Raw genomic sequence first — 25683 nt, 5'->3', positions numbered from 1 at the left:
GTGGCACAAAGTACCGACTCTCCCACACCCTCTCCAGCAAGTATTTGAACCTCCCTGGGTAAATTTTGCCGTGATGTAAGGGGTATAGTACCACCGAAGTAGGATTTTTTGTGAGACTTCCCAATGCGTAACTGATCTAATGCATCCACTGTTACTTTTAATTGCAATCCTCCACTGTTCGTCCGAGAACTTCGTAGAGAGCTCACTTTCCCATTTATGAAATGGGGGGGATTTCACAAAGCAGCTCTTGTTTTGAAGTAAGTTGTAAAATAGAGAAATACCCCCTTTAACTTTGGATACATCAGACCAGAACGCCCACGCTTGTCGCAGGATTGAAATAACCGAACCCTTGTGTTGAGACAAGAACGAGACTAATCGTTTATAAGTGAAATATTACGACCTAGGTAGTTTAAATTTATGCATAAGTGACTCGAAAGAAAGGGGTCTATCCCCGACCAACAAATCTGAAATCAATTTAATACCCAACTTCCCCCAAGCCCCTAGATCCAGATCCGGGACGTGTGTGCATACGGACGAGAGGGGGATAGGGATGTCAATCGAGGGGTGGAGTGATGCCCCTTCCCTGACAAAACCTTTCCACGTGTCCACAACCAGTTGTACTATAGGGAAAGCTGAATTAAAGGTCTTGGTGGTTATGATAGATGCCAACAGTGTGGAGTATGGTGTGCCGGGTAGAAGCCAAGAGCTCTCAATCGAGGCCCACTGCTTCTCCACCGGGGGGCATATCCAAAATTTCATTTGGTCTAGTAGACTCGCTACATAGTAGTTTTTTAAAACAGGTAGACCCATGCCGCCCACATCTTTCTTCCTAAGAAGATAAGAATATGGGCATCTGGGTTTTTTGTCCCCCCAAACGAATTTGTGTAGCTGTGATTGGGCTGAAGTAAAAAATGACCTGGGAATGGCGATTGGCAAGGCTCTAAAGTAGTACAACAACTTTGGAAGAATCAGCATTTTATATGCCGCCAATCTACCCATCCACGATAAATAGAACCTCTTCAGCCTTGTAAGTTCCCGTTGTATAGAAGATATGAGGGGCGGAAAATTCACCTTGAAAGTGTTGGCACTAGGCGAAGTTAGATATATTCCTAAGTATTGAATGGGGTCAGCAGACCAGGGGTAAGGGAATCGCTTCGCCAGAAGCGATTTAGTTTTCTCAGGGACATTGACAGCTAAAATACTGGATTTTGAGGAGTTCACCTTGTAGTATGATATTTTATTAAATTGTGCAAGGGTGTCATGTACTGCTTGTAGGGAGGAAGAAGGGTGTTTTAGGGTCAAAATAACGTCGTCAGCGAATAGCGTGATAGAGTGTGTGAGTTTGGATGTCCAAATACCGGCTATTTGAGGATGTGTACGTATCGTTTCAGCCAGAGGTTCCATCAAAAGGGCAAAGATCAGGGGTGACAGTGGGCACCCCTGACGAGTGCCATTTGTAATGTGGAAGGAGTCAGAGAACATACCTTCAGAATAAACCATGGCTGAGGGCTTGGAATATAAAGCAGAGATGGCTGAATTAATAGTACCGAGAATACCAAATTTATTGAGAACCTGACCCAGATACCCCCAGTGGACCCTATCAAAGGCCTTCTCTGCATCTAGAGTCAGAAGCAGAGAAGGGACACCTGATATTTCGGCTGCATGAATTAAATTTAGGATCCTCCTGGTTGCATCCGGCGCCTGGCGCCCCGGGATAAAGCCCACCTGATCATTTTTAACCAACGTGGAAAGAATACTTGATACCCGATTTGCCAAGATTTTTGCAAAGACCTTCAGGTCCACATTTAGTAAGGATATAGGCCTGAAGTTCTGAGGTTTATCTGGGGATTTACCCGGTTTTGGAAGTGTCACTATTGTGGCGGATAACATTTCCGACGGGAACGAGGAGTCTACCGTGGCTTTCCTAAAGGTGTCAAGAAGGTATCCACCCAAAATTGGGTAGAATGCCTTATAATATTCCGCCGAGAAGCCGTCAGGGCCTGGGGATTTATTTAAAGGCATGGCCAAAATCGTTTTTGATATCTCGCTCAAAGAAATCGGTTCATTTAAGATCTCCAGTTGTGACTGGCTTAACCTAGGGAGAGAAATTTTCTCAAAAAAACCCTGTATCGCGGTAGGGAAGGGCTGAGGGATGGACGCGTCGTCCTTCAGGTTGTAGAGAGCGTTATAGTAATCACGAAATGCGTTCGCAATATCTTTAGGGTTGGATAGTTTAGAACCAGTTGTGGGGTGATAAATAAAAGGGATTTTCTGCTGAACCGACCTATCTTTTATCTGCTTGGCTAGAAGTTTCCCCACCCGGTTACCCTGTTGATAAGATCTAGCTTTCCAATTTGCTAGTAACCTAGTTTGACGTGAAATTAACAAGAGGCGTAGCTCGTGTCTCAAAGTGTCTAACTGATTGCCTATAGAGGGGTCAGGGGAGCGTTTGTTGGCTGAGTCCAAGTGCTCTATTTGGGAGATGAGGGATTGCACCTTCAGGTTGGACTGCTTTCTGGCTGAGCTGCTCATTTTAATGAGGATGCCTCTCACGAAAGCCTTGTGAGAGTTCCAAAGAATAAAAGGATCTGTCACCGATGGGGCATTGATCTAAAAAAAAAACACGCAGTTCAGTTGCAATCTCTGCCTTAAATTTCGGGTGAGAAAATAAAAATGTGTCATTTTTCCACCTATTTGCCCTTGTTTCTGTACGCCACCCCTCCACCTCAATAGATACCGGAGCGTGGTCTGACCACGTGATATTATGGATAGAGGAAGAACTGATTTTTTGGAGTAAAAATTTATCAAGCAGAAAAACATCAATTCTAGAATAAGATTTATGTACAGAGGAGTAATAGGAGTAATCACATTCTGTGGAGTGCTGGCACCTCCATACATCAAACAAACTCTCTGAGGCCATGAAGCGCGCAAGGGAGACCCTGCCTCCCGTCCTGGAAGGGTTGGTAGAAACATCAAGAGAGTGGTTGGGGATAGCATTAAAGTCCCCGCACAAAATCAGATATCCCTTGCGCACTGCATTCACCTTTTTCCACATTCTACGTAAAAAAGAAAGCTGCCCGGTATTAGGCAGGTATACGTTAATAAAGGTGTATGTAACGTTGTTAACTTCCCCTACCAAAATGATAAATCTACCAGCTTGGTCAGTTTCAACATGAATGCATTTAAATGAGATTGAATTACTTATCAAAATAGCTACTCCTCTATGTTTCTTTTGAGCATTAGAATAGTAAGCTGTAGGATAGTGGGAACTTTGTAGTTGCGGATGCTTGGAACTGCGGAAATGCGTTTCCTGTAAACACAAGACATCGCTCCGCAGATTTCAGCCCCCTGACATTGAATGAAGTAATCTTGAAACCCATTCTGCTGACCTCCGGTGTCAGAGTCAGCACAACAGGTCAGATAGGCAGTAACCAATAGCAAAATTAACAAACTGCACAATATTAGTATTGGCCTGAGTCGGTGAGCTAACACCCGTCAAGGAAAAAAACATTCAAACAAACAGATAACAGATCAAAAAAAAAAAGGGAAGGACAATCCGTCAAGGTAAGAGGTCCCCAGGATTAGTACTGCATACAGGTATATGAGTGGTTCTTCGGCCTACTATAGAGGCGTTGCTGTGGAGTGTTCCGCGCCTTGTGCACCCGAAAGTGCGCAATCGAGAACAGTCAAAAATGAAAGAAAAATAACAATAACAAGGAAAAAACAAAAATAAAATCAGGCGATTCAAAGAATCTGTAGGGATAATACCCTTAATCAACAGAGGGCATATAGAGAGCTAGAAAGTCCACCGAGTTCCGGAGCTCTAAACTGAATTACTTTAATGAGTACCTGGGTCATCACTTTGTGCCGGGTCTGGACCAGGTGGGAGAACCTGGACGTGGGGATGAGCCCGCAGAATGGGTATCTTCTTCCCTTGGAAAAATACGCCAGTCACTCAGTAGACGGATGCCCTCTGTCACTGACTTGATTGTGAAAGTCTTCCCTTCATAGGAAACCACCAGTTTAGCCGGGTATGCCCACTTGTAGGGAATGCGATGATTCCTTAAGGGTTTTGTAATAGTCGCCATATTTCTGCGCCTTTGCATTGTAAAGGAAGATAGGTCAGGGAAGAAAGAGAGACCCTGGGCTGATTCTGGTAAGTTTTCAGGGTTCCTGACTTGTAAAAGAAATTTGTCTTTGGTTTGAAAAAAGTGAATTCTGGCAATGGTATCTCTGGGCAAGTGATCCGGAATATGCTTGGGCTTGGGTAGCCTGTGGATCCTATCAATAGCTAGATCATACATAGAGGCATCAGGTAAAGCGTCTTGCAAAAATTTTTGGAAGTGAGCTTGCAACTCCGCTGGCTTAACTGCTTCTGGGATCCCGCGGATCTTTATATTATTTTTCCTTGATCGGTCTTCAAGGTCAGCCAGTTTTTCCTTCATCAAAGCAAGCTCATCATCTCTCTCATTATGGGCATCGATGACTTCATTAATAGTCCCTGCAAATTCGCCCATTTTATGCTCTATATGTGAGACCCTGTCTCCCACCGCTTTGACCTCTGCTTTAAAGCTGCTTGCAAGAGACAAAATGTCAGCATGTATGGTACTGCGAAGAGATACCAGCATATCCTTCAATGTGGTGTCAATCACAGGTTGGTTGCTAGTGGGGAATTCCAAGATGGAGTCTTGTAATTCCCTAGTATCGTTTAGGGAAACATCACCAAAGTCCTCCTCCCTCCTCTCCTGCAAGTGGGGTTGCTTTGCCTTCACTGGGCTGGAGGTAGAGGACGCCGCTGGCGAGGTGAGCCTATCCCCTGGGGGAAGATCCCGACCGGGGCTGCCTGTGCTCAGTGTCAGGGGAGTGCTCCTCTGCCTGTGTGCCACGTTCCCTGACATGCTGCTTACCGGCGCCATCTTGGGCCTGTGCATTGCGGGGCTGGCGGTAGAAGTCCGTCATCCTGCTCAGTCTCTTGGCTTCCTTTCTGCGACGGGACATGATCACCTCGTTTGCCCGGACCTGGAGAGGTAAGTTGCGCTGAGGCCCAGGTATGCGGTAATAAGCTCCGGAATGTTGCGGTGGACGGAGCTCTCTAACTACGCGGCCATACTCCTCGGCTGCCGGCCACGCCCCCCCTCAGAGAGTTCTTTTAAAAACTTCCAGTGACCAGTATGAGAGAGTAATGCCTTGTTTGTGACAAACTTGTCTTGCATACACACGGTCGGACAAAGTTGTCAGAAAATCCAATCGTTCAGAACGAGCATGAGCATGCGTGGCACTTTGTCCATCGGAATTTTCTACAAACGATCGGAAAAAGTCCAATCAGATTTTGTTGTCGGAAAATTTTAGATCCTGCTCTCAAACTTTGTGTGTTGGAAATTCCGACAGAAAAAGTCAGATAGAGCCCACACACGATCGGATTTTCAGACAACATAATCCGATCGGACCCTTTCCGTCAGAATATCCGACCATGTGTACAGGGCATTAGAGAGATAACACCAAATTTAACACACCTGCTCCCCATTCACACCTGACACCTTGTAACGCTAACAAGTATCATGACACTGGGAGGGAAAATGGTTAATCGGGCCCAATTTGGACATTTTCACTTTGGGGTGTACTCACTTTTGTTGCCAGTGGTTTAGACATTAATGGCTGTGTGTTGAGTTATTTTGAAGGGACAGCAAATTTACACTGTTATACATGCTGTACACTCGCCACTTTACCTTGTAGCAAAGTGTAATTTCTTCAGTGTTGTCACATGAAAAGATATAATAAAATATTTACAAAAATGTGAGATACTGTAGCTGCTAAGGAGCAGACTGCGAAGCTGGCCGCCTCATCCTTAAAAACTGATGAGTCATCAGCTGTCAGTGGGGTTCCCCGCTAACAGCTAAATGTAAAAAAAGTATTGCCAGAAAAATAATTAGTGAAAAAACAGCATGACCCCCCCCCTTCAGGTCTGGTATGAATTTGGAGGGGAACCCCACGCCAACATTTTAAAATGGTGTGGAGTCCCAGGTCAGCAAAGGATTTGGCGGTAGACCTGATTGATGATGGATCTACATCGGGGCCATTGTTTTTCTTCATTCAAATGGGAGGGGGCAGGATCTGTGGACCCCCTTGCTAAAGGGGGCTTCCACACTCTGATAAGCCCCCCACTCGCAGATCCCCACAACCACAGCCCAGGGTTGTGGGGAAGAGGCCCTTGCCCCATCAACATAGGGAAAGGTGCTTTGGGGTGGGGTGGCAGAGCCCCTCTGCCCCAAAGCACCCCCCATGTTGAGGGCATGAGGCCATGTATGGTTCAGGAGGAGGGGACTTTTTTTATTATGGCGTGGGGTTCCCCTCCTAATACATATCAGACCCGACGGGCCTGGAATGGATTGGGGGGGCTCCACACCATTTTTTAATTTTTTTTTTTTAGCTGGCAATTTTTTTTTTTACATTCAGCTGCCAGCGGGAAGTACCTAGTACATGATCAGCGTGCTTGTGTAGAAGGAGCGCTCGCCCGCCCACCTGGCTGTGCCGTGATTTGCTCCAATGATTCTGGTCTGAACCTGCTGATCATTACTGGTGAATCAGAGATCATGTGTAGGGATGGCCGAACTGTTCGCCCGGCGGTCAGTTTGCAGCAAATTTTGCATTTTCGCGATTCGCCAAACTGGTGGACTATTGCTGCTGTTCGCCCGGCGGACATATGTGTTTACAGTGTGAAAGAACTTTGACCCATGATGACACATCCATCATGGGGTACAGGACAGCCAATTGAGACATTTCAGCACATGGACAATTGGACATTCCCCCTACCTTATAAATAGACCTGATCTGGCGCCCATTTTACATTCTGTCTTATGTCAGTGTAGGAAAAGGTTGCTGTGTGGAGCAGGGACAGACTGTAGTGACACAAATCGCTAGCTATTAGGTTCACAAAAGTCCTTTTAAGGACTGGTATAGGTGTAGTACAGTATATAGGGTTCAGTGCACTGCTGTGCTGGTGATTGCAGCTGTCTTTTGTCAGTGTAGAGACAGGACGCTGTGTGCAGCAGGGACAGTGAGTTTAATCACTAGCTAGCTATTACTATTAGGTCCACAAAGGTCCTTTAAGGACTGGTATAGGTGTACAATATATAGGGTGCTGGTGCATTGCTGTGCTGCAGATTACTGCTCGTTTCTGCAGCTGTCTTTTATCAGCGTAGGGGCCGAGGGACAGTCTGCAAATCACTAGCTACTAGGTCCACAAAGGTCCTTGTAAGGACTGGTATAGGTGTACAATATATAGGGTGCTGGTGCACTGCTGCTGACTGCTGCCCTATTCTGCAGCAGTCTTTTATCAGTGTAGGGACTGAGGGTCAGTCTGCAAATCACTAGCTACTAGGTCTACAAAGGTCCTTGTAAGGACTAGTATAGATGTACAATATATAGGGTGCTGGTGCAGGGCTGTGCTACAGATTACTGCTGGTTTCTGCAGAAGTCTTTTATCAGTGTAGGGACTGAGGGACAGTCTGCAAATCACTAGCTACTAGGTCCACAAAGGTCCTAGTAAGGACTGGTATAGGTGTACAATATATAGGGTTGTGGTGCAGGGCTGTGCTGCAGATTACTGCTGGTTTCTGCAGCAGTCTTTTATCAGTGTAGTGACTGAGGGACAGTCTGCAAATCACTAGCTACTAGGTCCACAAAGGTCCTTGTAAGGACTGGTATAGGTGTACAATATATAGGGTTGTGGTGCACTGCTGCTGACTGCTGCCCTATTCTGCAGCAGTCTTTTATCAGTGTAGGGACTGAGGGACAGTCTGCAAATCCCTAGTTCCTAGGTCCACAAAGGTCCTTGTAAGGACTGGTATAGGTGTACTATTTGGGCGGTTTGAAGATGTGTTGGTGACTTCTGATATGAGGTCATTCTTTCAGCCGACCCATCGACAGGTCTCATTTGGATCCAGCATCAGGGAATGCCTAGACCGACAGGTGTCCGACTACATCGGGTTCACGGCCGATGTGGATGCTCTGAGGAGTGATGAACCCCTGGACTACTGGGTGGGCAGGCTTGACCTCTGGCCAGAGCTTGCCCAATTTGCAATGGAACTGTTGGCTTGTCACTCATCCAGTGTCCTGTCCGAAAGGACGTTAAGCGCAGCAGGGGGGATCGTGACCGATAAGCGCACTCGCCTAGCTCACGACAGTGTTGACTACCTCACATTTATAAAAATGAATAAGGCATGGATCTCGGAGGAATTCAACACATGTGACCAGTAGACCATGTATATCTCTATAAAAGATTTATTTAATCGAGCACAGACATTTTTTCTACATTTGGCTCACTTCCTTGTACAAAAAAAGCACACCGTACTATATGCCCGTACCAGTGGCGTAACTAGAACGTTCAGGGCCCCGATGCAAGAAACCATGAAGGGCCCCCCTGAACCCCAGCCAGGGCCCTTCCCTCTGAGTCCGGCAGTGGAACTCCAGGGCGTGGTCACAGGTATGACCTTTGTGAGCCCTGTAGTTCCACCACTGGCATCAGTAGTTTTTTATTTTTATTTTATTTTTATTTTTAGGTGCCCCATTGGGGGACTGTCCCTAGGCAGGATGGGGTCCCCGTCCCCAGAAGAGATGAGGTCCTTTTCTCCAGTGCAGATGAAGTTACTGCCCCCAGGTGAGAAGGGGTCCCTGTCCCCAGGGGAGATGGGGGTCCTTGTCCCCACGTGAGAAGGGGCCCCTGTCCCCAGGGGGAGATGGAGGGGGTAAGTAATGGTGTGTGGGGGATGGGGGTCCTCTCACTCACCATGACCAAGCTGCAGGCCGCGCACTTATCCATGTTGGCCTGGGCTCCATCCAGTGTGCTGGACGGGTGATCAGCATATCTCCCAGAAAGACCTTTCATCATCTGTGTATGATGGGGGGAGGGGGGGCTGGCAGACTCTGGCTGTGGAGAACAGACATCAGACTAAGCGGCAATACATGGAGCAGGAGAGGGGTACTCTGAGGAGCCAGCCGAGGACACAGGTCATGCGGGGAATGCACAACTAAAGAGCAGCCAGTGCGATAGTCGAGCATGGAGCTCTGCTAGTCACCCTCCACCTCCAGCCACCCGTGTGCATGGTGCACTGGTACCCCTAGCTACCTATGCTGCTGCAGGCCATATCTAGAGGGGGCTGCATGGGCCCCTGCAGCACAGGGCAGTCGCGACTGCTGCACCCCCTATAGTTACTCCCCTGGCCCGTACCCTCCTGTTTGAAGAGGTTGAGCTGTGTCATATTTTTTGGTGCCCAGCACCGAGTTGCTGGTATCAGTGCTGCTGTCAGTGCTCTCTATCTCGTTGCTGGTGTCAGTGCTCTCTCTCTATCTTAGTGCTGGTGTAGTGTCAGTGCTCTCAATCTCGGTACTGGTGTGGTCTCAGTGCTCTCTATCTCGGTGCTGGTGTCAGTGCTCTATATCACGGTGCTGGTGTCAGTGCACTCCATCACGGTGCTGGTGTCAGTGCTCTATATGTCGGTGTTGGTGTTAGTGCTCTATCTCTCAGTGCTGGTGTCAGTGCTCTCTATCACGGTGCTGGTGATCATCTCCTGCACCCTCTTCATAGCCTAGCCTGACCTTTCCTCTCCTCCATTGCCTTCATGCGCTCCTGAGTCCTGAATTGTCAAAATTTTTCACAGATAAAAAAAGAATGCTTGTAGTTGTCGATCCCAGATTCACTTCATACATGTGTTATGTCAGCGGCCATGTGGTGGGACTATGTGTGCACAGCTAGTAAGTATTTTGTGGATGAAAATATGACCTGTAGGTTTTTATGGTTCGCCTGCCATTGAAGTCAATGTGGCCCGCCATGAACTTTGCGGTTCGCAAACTTTTGGCCACTTTCGCAAAACGTCCCGTTGGAAGTTCGTCCATCTCTAATCATGTGCCTGCGTTTAGAAAACACAGGCATAGGATGTGACGAGCTCTTCTCTTATGGAGCCCTTTTCCGTTCCAGAGAGAGAAGAGAGAAAACTCAGTGAGTAAAAAAAGCACACAAACACACCGTAAAACCTTTTCTAACCGTGTCATTAGGTACAGTGTACATATTTTTTACTGATCACGGTATTGGTGTCACTGGTGACTAGGGATGAGCCGAACACCCCCCCTGTTCGGTTCACACCAGAACCTGCGAACAGACCTAAACTTCGTGTGAACTTTAGAACCCTATTAAAGTCTATGGGACTCGAACGTTCACAATCTAAAGTGCTCATTTTAAAGGGTAATATGCAGGTTACTGTCCTAAAAAGTGTTTAGGGACCCGGGTCCTGCCCCAGGGGACATGGATCAATGCAAAAAAAAGTTTTAAAAACGGCAGTTTTTTCAGGAGCAGTGATTTTAATAATGATTAAAGTGAAACAATAAAAGTGTAATATTCCTTTAAATTTCGTAGCATTGATCCATGTCCCTTGGGGCAGGACCCGGGTCCCCAAACACTTTTTAGGACAGTAACCTGCATATTACCCTTTAAAATTAGCACTTTAGATTTCTCCCATAGACTTGTATAGGGTGTTCCGGCTTTTCGAATTTGCTGCGAACAGCCCAAATTTTTCACTGTTCGCTGAACAGGCGAACAGGCAATGTTCGAGTAGAACATGAGTTTGATTCGAACTCGAAGCTCAACCCTACTGGTGACACTAGATAGCAGCCCTACATAGACTCAGGGTTCTGCCACATATTCCCTAATAAAGTTTTAACCCCCTGTGCCCCTCCCCCTCATTTAACGCCCTGTCACTGTGTCATAGTTTCATAGTTTGCAAGGTATAATAAAGACACCAGTCCATCCAGTTCAACCTTAGTGAGTGTCTACAATTGTCCCTATCCCTGTATCTTGCACACTGACATCATTCCCTACCCTCACAATCCAAGGCCCTTATTCATATGCTAGGGCCAATTTTTGGACAGAGGCCAATTAACCTACCTGCATGTCTTTGGATTGTGGGAGGAAACCGGAGTACCCGGCGGAAACCCATGCAGGCACCGGGAGAACATGCAAACTCCAGGCAGGTAGTGTCGTGGTTGGGATTTGAACCAGTGACCCTTCTTACTGCTAGGTGAGAGTGCTAACCACTACACCACTGTGCTGCTGTGCTGTGTCATTAGTACAATGTACAGATTTTTTTTCTGATCACTGTATTAGTGTAATGGGTAATGCCAGATAGCTTTCGCGTCAGTTAGAGTCAATCCCTGACAGCGTCAGATTGACCGCCACATATTCACTAATGCATTTTAACCTTTCATTGCCAGTAACACTAACACAAACACACATACACTATACACCTTCATTACTAACAAAGTGTCTGAAAGGATCAATATCTTTAACCAGATCAGGACTATACTAGAGTCCCAAATAGTACAGTGTTCCCAAAAATGTAGATTACTGTCACTTCTGATACACAGTGCATACAACTGTAGTGTTAGCAGAGTCAGGCTTTATCACTGCAAGCATTAGCAGGTCATTTTTTTGTAGCAGTTCATGCAGTCCCTGACAGCCAGGTGCTTTTTTTTACCTATGAGTCGCACCAGGCACCTGTAAATTTAGTGTCCAAAATGTCAAAAGAAAGGTACACTAGTGATGAGGCAAACAGGATTCTGAGCAAGACATATGAGAGCGATGGGGAGTACTCACTGTCAGAATCAGGCTCAAAATACAAACCTGTAGACAGCAGCAGCAGCTTAACAGATAGCTCTGACGATAGAGTAGTGGTCCCTGCTAAGGTCAGGCGTACCCGACCCCCAGCCCAGATTGCTGAGGTGGTGTAATCGCATGATTCCCGGATGCGGCAGAGTCCTAGTACTAGTGCCGCTCTACCTTCTTGTTAACTGGTGAGCCCCAGCGGCCTAGTGTAACCTGGTCTTAGACAAACCTGCACTGTAGTAACACTTGGTGATGTGCTGAGTCCCATAAGTTCAGTTCAAGCTGGTGCAGTGGCTAGCACAAGTAGTGTCTCACAGCCACCAAGAATTTGAATGCACGTAGAGACCATAGTGCTGTTTCTGATGCGTTTGCAAATTTTGATTGGGAGCCCACAGATTCTGCAGTGCTCGTACTTCCCCCATATACTGGCCAACCTGGAATTCTGGTGGAAACAGAAAAAATGTACTCCCCTTGGTTTTTTTGGAGCTGTTTTTTTTAAGACTATTTATTGTATTTTCACAATAACCAAATAGTTACAAATATAAAGTACAGAACTGAACACAGACTCTTTATACTATGCAAATAAGTGATATAACAAGGGCCCAACAAGGGTAGAAGGGGAGAGAGCGGAGTAAAAAAAGAAACGGGGGGGGGGTTAAGGGAAGAAGGATAGGAGGCAGAATTGCCTGTAATCAGTATAATGAAAAAAAAAAATGCAAAGTGGTACGACAATATGAAGTAGAACCTTCAGGAATGGAAGCTGAGTAATATTCATGTAAGTGGTGAACACAAAAGGATCATATGATGGCATTAGTGATGAACAGCGCAACCTAACAACTCTGGTTCTCAAGGGAGGGAGAAATCAAGAGGCTCCTTAGGAGCTGGTAGCTTAAGTTTGCCTAAAGAGCTGGTAAGGTCCTGTTTCAGATACCATTCAGTGTAGCGAAAAGGGCTCATAGCAGAAGATAGTTCTTCCTGGGTAAATGGAACTCCCTAAATATTCACCATGTGGCAAAGAAACATTGAGTAGAACAAAAGTTTAACACAATGGTGTCCAGCCTTTCTAGGCTATAAAGCTACAGTAACACCCGTTTTATAGCCGGAAGACAAGGTGGTGAGGATTTGATCCAAATATTCATGATCGTCCTGGGAGCTAGCAGTAAGCATATTTGAGTCCATTGTCAGAGGTTGTTCGATGTAATTTTTGCGGACATCCAAAAAGGCATAGTAAAGGGTCTTTGGGTAGTTGAGACTTAGTAACTTTGGAGATGTAGGCAATAACAGAGTCCCAGTATCGAGAGATAGCTGAGCAATCCCATAGTTGGTGTAGCAGTGTAGGGCATGGTACTGTGCACCAAGGGCATTGTGCTTGCGAGGAGTCTGAAGAGTTAGTGCGGAAGGGGAGTTAAGCCCTGTGGATGATTTTAAACTGAGTTTTCTGCCAAGTCTCTGATACAATAAGTTTATGGATAACTTTTAAGGATTTTCATTGGTAGGTCAACGTCCTATATAAGCCTACTTCCCGGAAAGGAGCAAGATGTTATTTGTCTGAAACAGTTTTTCATGGAGGATCTGTACGGATCTGTTGTGGACCAAAGCAATTTATATGCTGAACAATTTATCACTGCAAACCCATATTGAACGTTGCCAGACAATTCAAATAGAAACATGTCTCAGTTTCCAAATTTGAGATGTTTGTGGGCCTAACCCTCAACGTGGACATTACTAAAAAGAATGAGTTGCATTCATATTGGTCCACAGACCCAATTCATCATATTCCCAAGTTCTCTGCTGCTATGGCCAGGCATAGATATGAGAATATTATGTGATTTATGCACTTTAACGACAATGAACTCTGTCGTTCTCGGGGTGACCCTGAATATGATCTGCTCCACAAAATTTGGCCCCTGGTAAATCATTTTAACCAAAAATGTGCAGCCTTGTATACCCTCCAACAGTTTCTCCCCAGCAAGGGTGCCAGATATGGGAAAAGATAGTCATGTGGAGGCAACCAACTGCCCAGACTCCATAGGGAGCAGTGGCAAGATTGTTTGGAACTTGGTGTCACCCTTATTTGGAAATGGGTACCACTTGTACATGCACAATTATTTGACACATTTTTGAATTTGAAATTGGCTCATGTGCAACCTAATTGCCGGGGCTCCCAGCGGCTTTTAAATTCCCAAATTAGATGGGGGGAGAGAGCCTGCTTGAGAAATAAAGAATTGCTTGCATTGAAGTGGAAGGACAAATGGGGTGTTTTTATCCTGTCTTCTATTCACGCAGATACGACAGTCCAAACTGCAACTGGTATTGAGAAGCCCCTTTCTGTCTATGACTACAACCTTAACATGGGAGGGGTGGACTTCAAGGACCAGATGATGGAGCAGTAATTAATTTCCCATAAAGCCAGATGCTGGTACAAAAAAAAAGTGTCTGTATATTTATTCCAACTGTGTTCAATGTTTGGTGCTATAAAAAACTTCAGGAAGAAGTGGATCCTTCCTAAAATTTCAGGAAGACGGTTCTGTGGCCTAGTTTCTCAATCCAGATGCAGGGAGTCGGCTACATGAGATGCATTTTCCGGATGTCCTTCCTGGTACCCCTACCCAAAGAGCACCTGAAAAAAGATGCATCTGTAGTAGACATGGATATAGGCGTAACATACTCTATTTTTGTTCCTCCTGTCCTGGCCAACCTGGTCTCTGCCTCAAGAACTGTATACATTGCTACCATACCCTAGTAGAGAGTTAGTATAGGGTACAGCACCGCACAGTATAGGGCACACATTCACATAGCCATCTAACATCTTTTGAGACCCTATCACATTTTGAGAGACCCTAGCCTTGAACGTTCAAGGCTTTTTACAGTTACAAAAAAAGTGTAAGAAAAAAAAAAAGCCCCCCATAAAAAAATGTAAAAAATATATAAAGAAAGCCAAAAATAATTGTTTTATCGAGTTAATATTTTTTTCTTATTGTTTTATTGTAATGTTTTATTGTTACTGTGTTTTATGGTTAATCCTTGTTTGCGATGCAGGTATGCCATTCAGCTGCAACACTGATCTGTTTATTCTGACAGCAACAGGGTTTGTTTTCAAAATACATAAATAGTGACTACAGCCCTCTAGGAGGTGATTTCAACACCACAGTTAAAAAAAACATATATGCGGAAGCATAGGAGCTTGGCTAAACAGAGGTACGATCCCCTATATTTCGGCATATATTTTTTAACTTTTTTTTTTGCACGGATTGCAATAAAAAAGTAGTTGTTTTATTGAATTAATGTTTTAATCTTACTGGGTTTTATTGTTAACCACTGTTTGCTTTGCAGGTATGGCATTCAGCTGCTGCTTTCAGAATACATAAATCAGTGACTACAACGCTGTAGGAGGTGATTTTCCCACCATAGTTAAAAAAAAGCACATATGTCGAAGTATGGAGGCTTGGGAGTTTGAGGGTGAATCGCTTCTCTGCTTTGGCATATTTTTTTATTTTCTTGGCAAAGATTTCTACATCCATATAGATCCATGTGAATGGAGATATCTGCATGAAAAAAAAAGAACATTACAATATATGAACAAGGACCAGCAATGTACTGGTACGTCGCTGGATTTTGAGTGGTTATACTGGGATTTGGAATAGAAGGGAGAATTTGGACTTTTTAGGCACAGGTACACACATATTTATAAAAACATATTTTACTACAAAGGTTTAAAACATTTTTACAAAAAATGTTGCATAAAACACATAATGCCTAAGAGTTAAATCATAACCAATATCACTAAAACAAAAATAACCTAATCTTGGTAGTAGACAAACGTCTGTAAATAGACGATAGCTCATGACGATATAGGCTTGGTATCAAGGAAGATGTTCCAGTAATCTGGCTAACAGTAGAAGATCTGTGCACAAAATTCCCATCAAAAGAGCCATCCGGCGCATGCGTGATAGCGTGAACTGGTGCGGGCATGAGCGATAGCGCAAAGGAGCGCGCACGGGTGCGCACGTGCGCGCGCCATGTGACAGCACTTGGCCCCAAGAAGCCTATTTAAAGAAGACTGCTACCTTACCATCTTGCTGTCCAGTCTACAGCATTCCTGAGACCCCCTGCTGTTTGTTCTGCCTGCTGATCTGATTCCTGTTACTCGGTAGGGATGAGCCGAACACCCCCTGGTTCGGTTCGCACCAGAATATTCGAACGGACCGAAAATTCGTACGAACTTTAGAACCCCATTAAAGTCTATGGGACTCAAATGTTCGAAATCAAAAGTACTAATTTTAACCACTTAAGCCCCGGACCATTTTCCAGCTAAAGGACCAAGCCCCTTTTGGCGATTTGGCACTGCGTCAATTTTGAAAAAAACGCATTATTTTTTACATTTTGCTATAATAATTATCCCCCAAAATATATATATAAAAAAAACATTTTTTTCCTCAGTTTAGACTGGTACGTATTCTTCTACATATTTTTGGTAAAAAAAAAAATCACAATAAGCGTTTATTGATTGGTTTGCGCAAAAGTTATAGCGTGTACAAAGATAGTTTTATGGAATTTTTATAAATAATTATTTTTTTTACTAGTAATGGCGGCGATCAGTGATTTTTATTGTGACTTCGACATTATGGCGGACACATCGGACAATTTTGACACATTTTTGGGACCACTGGCATTAATACAGTGCACTGATTACTGTAAAAATGTCACTGGCAGTGAAGGGGTTAACCACTAGGGAGCAGTGTAGGGGTTAAGTGTGTGTGTGTGTGTGTGTGTGTGTGTGTGTGTGTGTTTTTTTAACTTGGGGCGTGACTTGGCGTCTGACGTCACTGATCGTCTTTCCCTGTAACAGGGAACAGACGATCAGTGATGGCCTCAGTAGTTTGTTTACACTTACCTCTCCTCATTCTTCAGCTCTGTGACCCGATCGCGGGACACCAGTGGCAATCAGGTCCGCGGGTCCCGTGGCCGCGGTCACGGAGCTCTGGACTGGGTCACAAGTGCGCCGCCGGCAGCGCGTTTGCAACTCACGGCTGGGCACTTCATAGTTTCATAGTTAGTAAGGTTGAATAAAGACACCAGTCCATCCAGTTCAACCCGAGTGTCTACAATTGTCCCTATCCCTGTACTTTACACATTCACATTGGTCCCTACCCACAATCCCCATTCATATACTAGGGCCAATTTTGGACAGAAACCAATTAACCTACCTGCATGTCTTTGGTCTGTGGGAGGAAACCGGAGTACCCGGAGGAAACCCACGCAGGCACAGGGAGAACATGCAAACTCCAGGCAGGTAGTGTCCTGGTTGGGATTCGAACCAGTGACCCTTCTTACTGCTAGGTGAGAGTGCTAGCCACTCCACCACTGTGCCGCCCAACCACTTAAGGACCGCAGCATGCCAATGTACGTCATCACAATGGCATGTACAGGCACAAGCATGTACGTGCTTGCCTTCCAGTGGGTGGGGGGTCCGGTCGGACCCCCTCCCGCTGGATGCGGCGGTCCGTTTCGCTTCAGGAGCAATCCGGGATGAGGGCATGGCCGTTGGTTTCTGGCCATCCCCTCTCGATCGCTCCTGGCGAATGAGAAGCTTCCTCCCACTGTGTATAGTAAACACAGGCAGGGAGGAAGTGATGTCATTCTCCTCGGGGCGGTCTTTTTGACCGGACTACGAGGAGAAGCGAAAGTAAGTGTGCACCAACACTACACTAACATGTAGGCACACACAGGCACACAACCCCCCCCCCCCCCGATCACCCCGATATACTACCCAATAATGGTTTTAACCCCCTGATTGCCCCTAGTTAACCCTTTTCACCCCCTTTCGCCAGTGTCACTAAGCAATCATTTTTCTGATCGCTGCATTAGTGTCACTAGTGTCGCTAGGTAGCTAGTTATTTTGTTAGGTTCACCGCCAGGTTTTTATAGCGTTAGGTACCCCCATATACTACCCAATAATGTTTTTAACCCCCTGATTGCCCCTAGTTAACCCTTTCACCAGCGATCACAGTATAAGTGTCACTGGTGACGCTGGTTAGCCAGTTAGTTATTTAGGTTCCCCGTCAGGTTTTTATATCGCGCCAAGGACCCCCATATACTACCTAATAAAAATTTGAACCCCCTGATTGCCCCTAGTTAACCCTTTCACCAGTGATCACCGTATAAGTGTTACGGGTGACTCTGGTTAGTTTGCTTTTTATAGCATCAGGGCACCCACCATTTATTACCCAATAAAGGTTTAACCCCCTGATCACCCGGCGGGTGATATCAATTAGGTTTTAGGGCCAGGGTCTGCGTCGCCCCAGGCAGCGCTAGGTTAGTGCCAGTACCGCTAACACCCACACGTAAAGCATAAACCTCCCGTAGTGGTATAGAATCTGAACAGATCAATATCTGATCTGATCAGATCTATACTAGCGTCCCCAGCAGTTTAGGGTTCCGAAAAAACACTTTGTTAGCGGGATCAGCCCAGATACCTGCCACCCAAGTGCAGTATCGATCGACCACTGTTACAAAACACTAAACACATAACTGAAGCGATCGCAGAGTCAGGCCTGATCCCTGCGATCGCTAACAGTTTTTTTGGTAGAGTTTTATATTTAAATCCGGAAGGCAGTGCTTGGTTTTCGGGGTCCCGTACGTGGCTAGGCTCCCAAAAAGTCCCCCACATGTGGTATCCCCGTACTCGGGAGAAGCAGCAGAATTTATTTTGGGGTGTAATTTGACTTATGCCCATAGCATGTGTGAGCAATATATCATTTAGTGACAACTTTGTGCAAAAAAAAAAAAAATTGTAATATTCCTGCAACTTGTGGCAAAATATAAAATATTTCATGGACTCAACATGCCTCTCAGTAAATAGCTTGGGGTGTCTACTTTCCAAAATGGGGTCATTTGGGGGGGGGGGGTTGTGCTATTTTGGCATTTTATGGCCTTAGAAACTGTGATAGGTAGTGAGGAGTGAAATCAAAAATTTGCACCCTTAGAAACCCTGAAGGCAGTGATTGTGTTTCGGGGTGCCGTACTCCAAAAAAGCTAGACTCCAAAAAAGTCCCACATATGTGGTATCCTCGTACTCAGGAGAAGCAGCAGAATATATTTTGGGGTGCAATTCCACATATAACTATGGCATGTGTGAGCAATATATCATTTAGTGCCAACTTTTTGTAAACTTTTTTTTTTTTTTGTGTCATTATTTTATTATCACTTGGGACAAAAAAAAAATATTCAATGGGCTCAATATGCCCCTCAGCAATTTCCTTGGGGTGTCTCCTTTCCAAAATGGGGTCATTTGGGGAGGGGTTTGTACTGCCCTGCCATTTTAGCACCTCAAGAAATGAGATAGGCAGTCGTAAATTAAAAGCTGTGTAAATTCCAGAAAATGTATTCTAGTTTGTAGACTCTATAACTTTTGCGCAAACCAATAAATATACATTTATTGACATTTTTTTACTAAAGACATGTGGCTGAATACATTTTGCCCTAAATGTATGACTAAAATTTAGTTTATTCGATTTTTCTTATAACAAAAAGTAGAAAATATCTTATTTTCTCAAAATTTTCTGTCTTTTTCCATTTATATCACAAAAAATAAAAATTGCAGAGGCAATCAAATACCATCAAAAGAAAGCTCATTTGTGGGAAGAAAAGGATGCAAATTTCGTTTGGGTACAACATTGCATGTTGCAGTTAAAGCAGTGCAGTGCGAAATTGTAAAAAGACCTCTGGTCCTTAGGCTGAAAATTGGTCCGGGGGTGAAGTGGTTAAAGAGCAACGTACCTGTACGTGCTTGTGCCCAGCCGTGCCATTCTGCTGACGCACATCAGCGTGAGGTGGTCCTTAAGCGGTTAAAGGCTAATATGCAAAATATTGCCCTAAAAAGGGTTTGGGGACCCGGGTCCTGCCCCAGGGGACATGGATCAATGCCAATTTTTTTTAAAAGACGGCCCTTTTTTTGGGAGCACTGATTTTAATGATGATTAAAGTGAAAAAAAGTGAAATATTCCTTTAAATATAGTGCCGGGGGAGGGGTGTCTATAGTATGCCGGTGAAGTGGCACGTGTTTCCAGTGTTTAGAACAGTCCTTGCACAAAAATTTAACTGCTTGCGTTTTTAATGTAATGTCTGGTTCCGGCAATATGAATGAAAATCAGTGATAAAAATGGCATAGGTAGCTCCCTGTCCATTACCAGCCCCTTTGAGTCTTGTACGGATATTAAGGGGAATCCCATACCCAAATAAAAAATGGAAAGGCGTGGGGGCCCCCAGACCCTATATACTCAGAACAGCAGTATACAGGTGGTGCAAACAAGACAGGGACTGTGTAGGTTTGTTGTGTTAAGTAGAATCTGTTTGTAATTTTGAACTGGTACATTTTTAAAGTGTAACTCCAGTCAAAAAATCAATTTTTAAGCTTTTTGGAAAACATAGGGAAAGGTTATCACCCCTGTATAATTTTTTTTGTCGTTCGTCTTTTTTCATCTCCCTTCCCGTTGTCTCCTTCCCTTTGCAAGTAGGAGATGTTTGTAAGTTGGATGTTTGAAAGTAGGGGCCTGCCCTATATGCTCTGCAGAAATTTGGGCCTAAGGTGTTGGTGTTGCCACAACACTGTAAGCACTCTAAGCCCCTGTACACACGGTCGGAGATTTTGCCAACCAAATCCGTCGGATTTTGTCAGTCGGATTTAGTCCGATGGATTGTGCCCGAAACTGTTGCATACACACGGTCGGACCAAGTTGTCTGATTTAGTGGTTGCCAAGAACGCGGTGATGTAAGCCGTGTACGGCGGAACTAGAAAAAGGAAGTTCAGCACCACGTCCGGCACCCTTTGGGCTCCTTCTGCTGATCTCGTGTTTTAGTAGAAGTTTGGTGAGAGACGATTCGCGCTTTTCAGATTAGTGATTCAGATCGCTACTGCTCTTCAGTTTGTGCTTGTCTTTGCGTATCTGATAATCAGTGCGTGCAGTCATTAAGTATTTGCTTCTCATTGTGGACTATATCTTAGTATAGTACGCTTTGAAAGGCATTTTTTATTGTCTGCTTGCTTCTGCTATTCAGGTCGTCCTTTCAGGCCTTGCTGTTTATCGGTGCTTTCTGGTGTCCGTTCTGACGAGCCGACTGTTTTCCAAACATGTTTAGTCTACGTACTCATCGTACAGTTTGTGCTGTGCAAGGGCTTCGTGTTGGGGTTCTTACTTTGACTTTGACACAAGCCCAGTCCATGAACAGGGAGGGGAGGCGTTTGTGGACCAAGAATTGGTTGCGCCAGCGTCACCAGTTCTCCTACATGCCTTTGCTCCGTGAGATCCGCGAGAATAATCCTGATCATTTCTGGATTCTTCTCAGGATGACGGACCCCATTTTTCACCGTCTGCTGGCTTTGCTGACCCCTTATATCACCAGGCAGGATACCTGCATGTGGCAAGCCATCACTCCGGAGCAGAGGCTCATCGCCACGTTGCGCTACTTGGCGACAGGGAGAAGTCTTCTGGACCTCAAGTTCTCTACAGGCACCCCCCCCCCCCCCCAGGCTCTGGGGATCATTATTCCAGATACCTGTTCTGCCATCATTCAGCTCCTGCCGAAGGACTATATTATGCTAAGTTTTATCCTTTAACATCACATTCTATGTATTTTATGATTGCTAATGTCTTTCATTTCTTTCCTCATTACCTAATTACCATCATTGCAATATGCTCTAATTCATATGCTCTGCCTCTTTGTCCTCAGGCATATTTGCCTCACTAACTTCCCCACCATGCTCTTCTTGGCCCCTAAAACTATAGTCTAGTCACTTAACAATGTCTTTTGGCAGCTCCATAGTATTGCTTTCCCCTAAACACCCCCTAAAATCTCGACAAATGTGATGTGTGTGCTTCAATTCATGCAAAGTGACCTTTTTTTTATTTTTGGAGTTGTGCCAAACTCATTAGTAACCCCCCTCTCCCCAACTGCTAGCTCAGCTGATAGCAATCCTCTATCTGATGACTTGACCCAACCCAATACACACTCTAAATACCTTTTTCATGATCACATTTATAGACAAATTCACCAAAACATGTAGTGTAAGGGCCTGCCTCAATACTTTCAAATGCTATTTTGATTTTTTTAACACATTCAATTTCTTGCTATGTAATAGCAGAATGTCAAAATGTGCTTCCATTTTGTTATTATGACACTTCTTACCTGTCCGGTGGGCTGCCAATAGTATAACTAAGGAGGGGCTTCCCAAAGTATCACACATTATTTAGGCATTCAGCTCTCAATAAAGTGGAGAGGGTTACCTGTCCTAAACATCCCCCCTCATTTTTTAGCAAGGGCCCATCAGATGGGGGGGGGGGTTATGGCTCTCATAAGGGGACCTTATACTTTAGGCTTTAAATACTCAGTTAAAAAAATGTTATACTAATTTTGTCAAAAAATGTGGTTGTCTAATCTGCATGCAATGTTGATTTGTCAAATTACTAGTTTTTGTTCTTGTTTCACTACACAGTGTCCTTCAACGCCACAGGAATGGCAGACTGTGGCCTCCCACTTTGCCAGTTTTATTAAAGTTGTGCCTTTTTCACCAACAGTGCAAACCCAAGTTCAGAGCGAGATGAGGGGACAGTCTCTTCTTCAGATAATCTTATTATGTTGTGGGTCTGCTACACACACACCTTCTTTTTGTTAACTAATGTATGTAGTGCATTACTGATCAAAATCGTGCTCATTTTCAGCACCATGGCAGGAAAATGGCATGATTGTCCAAATGTACACCTCACTGTGGGTGCTTTTTACTAAAGGCACATCCACTATGCACTACAAGTGCACTGCAAAAGTACACCTGAAACTGCACTTGGAGTGCAAAGTGGAGTTACCTTTAGTAAATCGCACTCCTCAGCACAAACTCAAATTTGACTACAAATACATTTTATGCCCAATAAAAAAGGAAGCCACACATTGTTGAGAATTCAACTTTTTAATACAAGCTCATTCATATGTGCGTTTATTAAAGGTTTTTACAACAAACCAAGAGATTTTGTGTATCCAAAACAGAGTTTAATCATATTTTTTATTCCTTGTTTTTTTTGTGTAAACAGGCATGTATCAAACCGTAAAATACAGAACATAGGAACTTACAAAGTTCAACTTTGAAAAGTGAAGAGAATATCAGACATGAGTATGTACAAACTGGGCTGATATTGCCTTCATCACAAAAAAACACATTTGAAAGATGCACAGAGTGTGTCAACATGTGCTATCTCCCATCATGGGGGATCAAAGTACATGCTTTGGGGGTGCAACCCCTTCATCTCAGACACTTTACACAAAACATGTACATTGATCCCCCACGATGGGAGATAGCGCATGTTTACACACTCTGTGCATCTTACAAATTTTTAATTTTGCAAAATACAACATTTTTTGGTTAAAAAGCAAAAATAAAACCCTATCTAGTTTTTTAGTTTTCACACTCTCCCAAAAACATCAATGATGTTCTTCATTTTATTTTTAACATCATTGATGTTTTGTTGTACAATTTCCAAATCCCGATTGCACCCCATTATCTCCCTGATCAAGATCTGGGCACTTTCACTGGTAAAACGGGAATCTTCTTCCACATCACCTACAAAACAAAGCAAACAAACACACCATGTAATCCAAATATGGTGATATACATTGATGAGCTTACCAGAAGCTGTGTTCTCCGACACTCACCTGTTGTGGTGACAATTTGTCCAACCTCCACAATCTCCCCTTTCTCCTCCTCCTGCTCCTGCTCCTGCTCCTCTGTTTCTGCTTTTGGATGTTGGCCTTCTTTGGGAGGGGTGTGGTCCCTGGTGTCCTCATACTTGCCGAGTCTTCTCTCCCCTATGAGAATATAAACAAAGATTAATTAGCACACAGAGGGCAGAAATAGGAATATGAAACATTGCTTGGAAGTGTTGTACAATTGTGTTTTTGGCCCGAGTTACAAGGTGAGAACATTATTGGGGACACTTTGTTAAGCTGGAATACTTCCCTGCAGAACAATGTTTCATACGAACGAACGAAACCATGACCTTGAAAGTGGCCATTTTAAAATGTACAACATGAAATCAAAGCACATGGAGCATGTATGCAAGCAAGAATAATCATATGAACACATGACAACTACTTACTTTTTTTAAGAACACACTTGATCCTTAGGTAATGCTCATGCTCCCTCAGTTTCAGGTCTGACCAGCGTTTTCTCAGTTGATCCTTGGATCGTCGTACCCCAAAATTCTTCAGAAGACTCTTCACAACTTTAGTCATGATCTTGGCCTTTCTGATATTTGGGTTTGGGTAAGGTCCATACTTCCCATCATAGTCGGTCCTGTTCAATATGTCCACCATCTCTCCAAAAGACATATTTGAGGCCTTAAATCTTGTCTTCCTGGATCAGGACGTTCCAGGCTCCGGGCTTTCCTCACCCTCCTCCTCGTTAGTGGAACTATTAGTGCGCACCTGCGTTCTCTCCGCCATGTGCTCTCTCCACTGCGTGGGAAGCGAAGGGGCAGGGAATAGTCTGGAAAGAACGTCAGGGGCGGGCGGAGTTTCACGCATGCGCACTGTATATAAAACACAGCTGCTTGCTTTGTTGCGGATCATGGTCTTACAAGACATGGCCTATCTGAATCGGAAAATTGGGGCCATGAAGATGACATATCTCAGGGAGAGAAAGAAGCACCTGGAGTCCTTGAGAGCAGGAGATACAGATTCTGTTTATTACCCCAGGATGGTGCACTTTGCCAGGCTGAGCTGAGGCTTCTGATGTCCAACCTGGGCCTTCCAGGCAGCACCATGTGGTGGGGCCCAGCTTGAGACAGGTATTGCATTGTTTAACATATTTCTTGTGTTACATTTAATGATGTTAACTAGATGTTCTTATTGATCAGTAAGTTGAGATTTCTCCAAGTGGTTTACATCTCAATAGACAGTAGTGACCAAAAATGTTTGGGACGGGAAAGAAAAATGCTGGTGTCAGAATGATAGTCTGTTCTATTCGGTAACATTCAATTAGCAAAAGCCAGGAGCACAAAATGGTGTGATTGATGATCAAAAAACTAAAACTATGTCCCCTTTTCATACACAGGATGACCTCAGTTGGGGGGAGGCTGTGGCAAGTGGCAGCCAGGAGGTTGACCAACGCCCTCCTTCTCCTGCCCCAGCTACAAGAGCCCAGTCACAGCCTGGAAGGATGCCTGGTGGGAAATCCCGAAGGAAGACCAGAGAGTGATGGCCTGGGTTGAGTCTGGTGTGCCAGAAGATGCAGCCTCTTGAAGATCCACATCCTGGGTACAGAAATGGTCTGAATTTCCTGCTCTCTAGGACTTCGGGACCAGACTTCTCTCCCTGAGATATCTACTCCTCAGGCCACCAATTTTTTAATATCTAATTTAGTCATGTCTGCCCTGGGGGCCAAAGGCTGCACCAAAGTTAAGAAGTTTCTCCAGTGCTGCGTTCCTATTTTTAGTTTCTAGCGAACAAAATAATTTTTTTTTTGTTTGATGAAATACTTGTGTAATGTGTTTTCCTTCAAAAAGTACAGTTTATTTGTGAGCAGGCAGGTACATTTCAAAAATACAAAGTGAACTAAATAACAAGGGGTAACAACACTAAACAACCTCCTGTAGATTAAAAAAGAAAAAGAAAATCTAAAAAATACAATAATGTTGTTGTAAGTTTACACACAAAAAAAATTAAAAAAAATAAGGAGAAATGAGCAAACCGTCTTTAACCACTTGCCGACCGCCGCACGACGATGTACGTCGACAGAATAGCACGGGCAGGCATAAGGGCTTACATGTACGTCCTTGCCTGCCCGCCCGGTGCCTGCGGCGGTCGGTATTCGTTCGGGAGCGATCCCGGACGAGGGGACGGCCATTCATTCATGGCCACCCCCTCGCGATCGCTCCCGACGAATGAAAATGTCCCGTGACATCATTTCCTCTCCTGTAATGTAAACACAGGAGAGGAAGTGATGTATTCTCTCCTCCGTGTCGGTATTTTTCGTTCCGGCACCG

At 44.6% G+C, this 25683-nt stretch overlaps 1 long non-coding RNA gene across 1 annotated transcript in view; it reads left to right on the top strand.

Moving 5' to 3' along the window:
* The window catches only part of LOC143929933 (uncharacterized), a 37554-nt gene extending 12381 nt beyond the window's left edge, over positions 1-25173 (top strand). Inside the window, exon 2 of the long non-coding RNA XR_013262651.1 lies at positions 24753-25173. This is a non-coding gene — a long non-coding RNA (uncharacterized LOC143929933). The remainder of the gene's footprint in view (positions 1-24752) is intronic.
* The last annotated feature ends 510 nt before the right edge of the window (positions 25174-25683 follow it).

This window comes from Lithobates pipiens, unplaced genomic scaffold (assembly GCF_037356315.1).
Source record: "Lithobates pipiens isolate NorthernLeopardFrog02 unplaced genomic scaffold, aLitPip1_a1.2 Scaffold_25, whole genome shotgun sequence".
NCBI classification, from domain to species: domain Eukaryota; kingdom Metazoa; phylum Chordata; class Amphibia; order Anura; family Ranidae; genus Lithobates; species Lithobates pipiens.
Note: the sequence above shows the minus strand (reverse complement) of the source record. Positions and strands in the feature narration are given on the sequence as shown.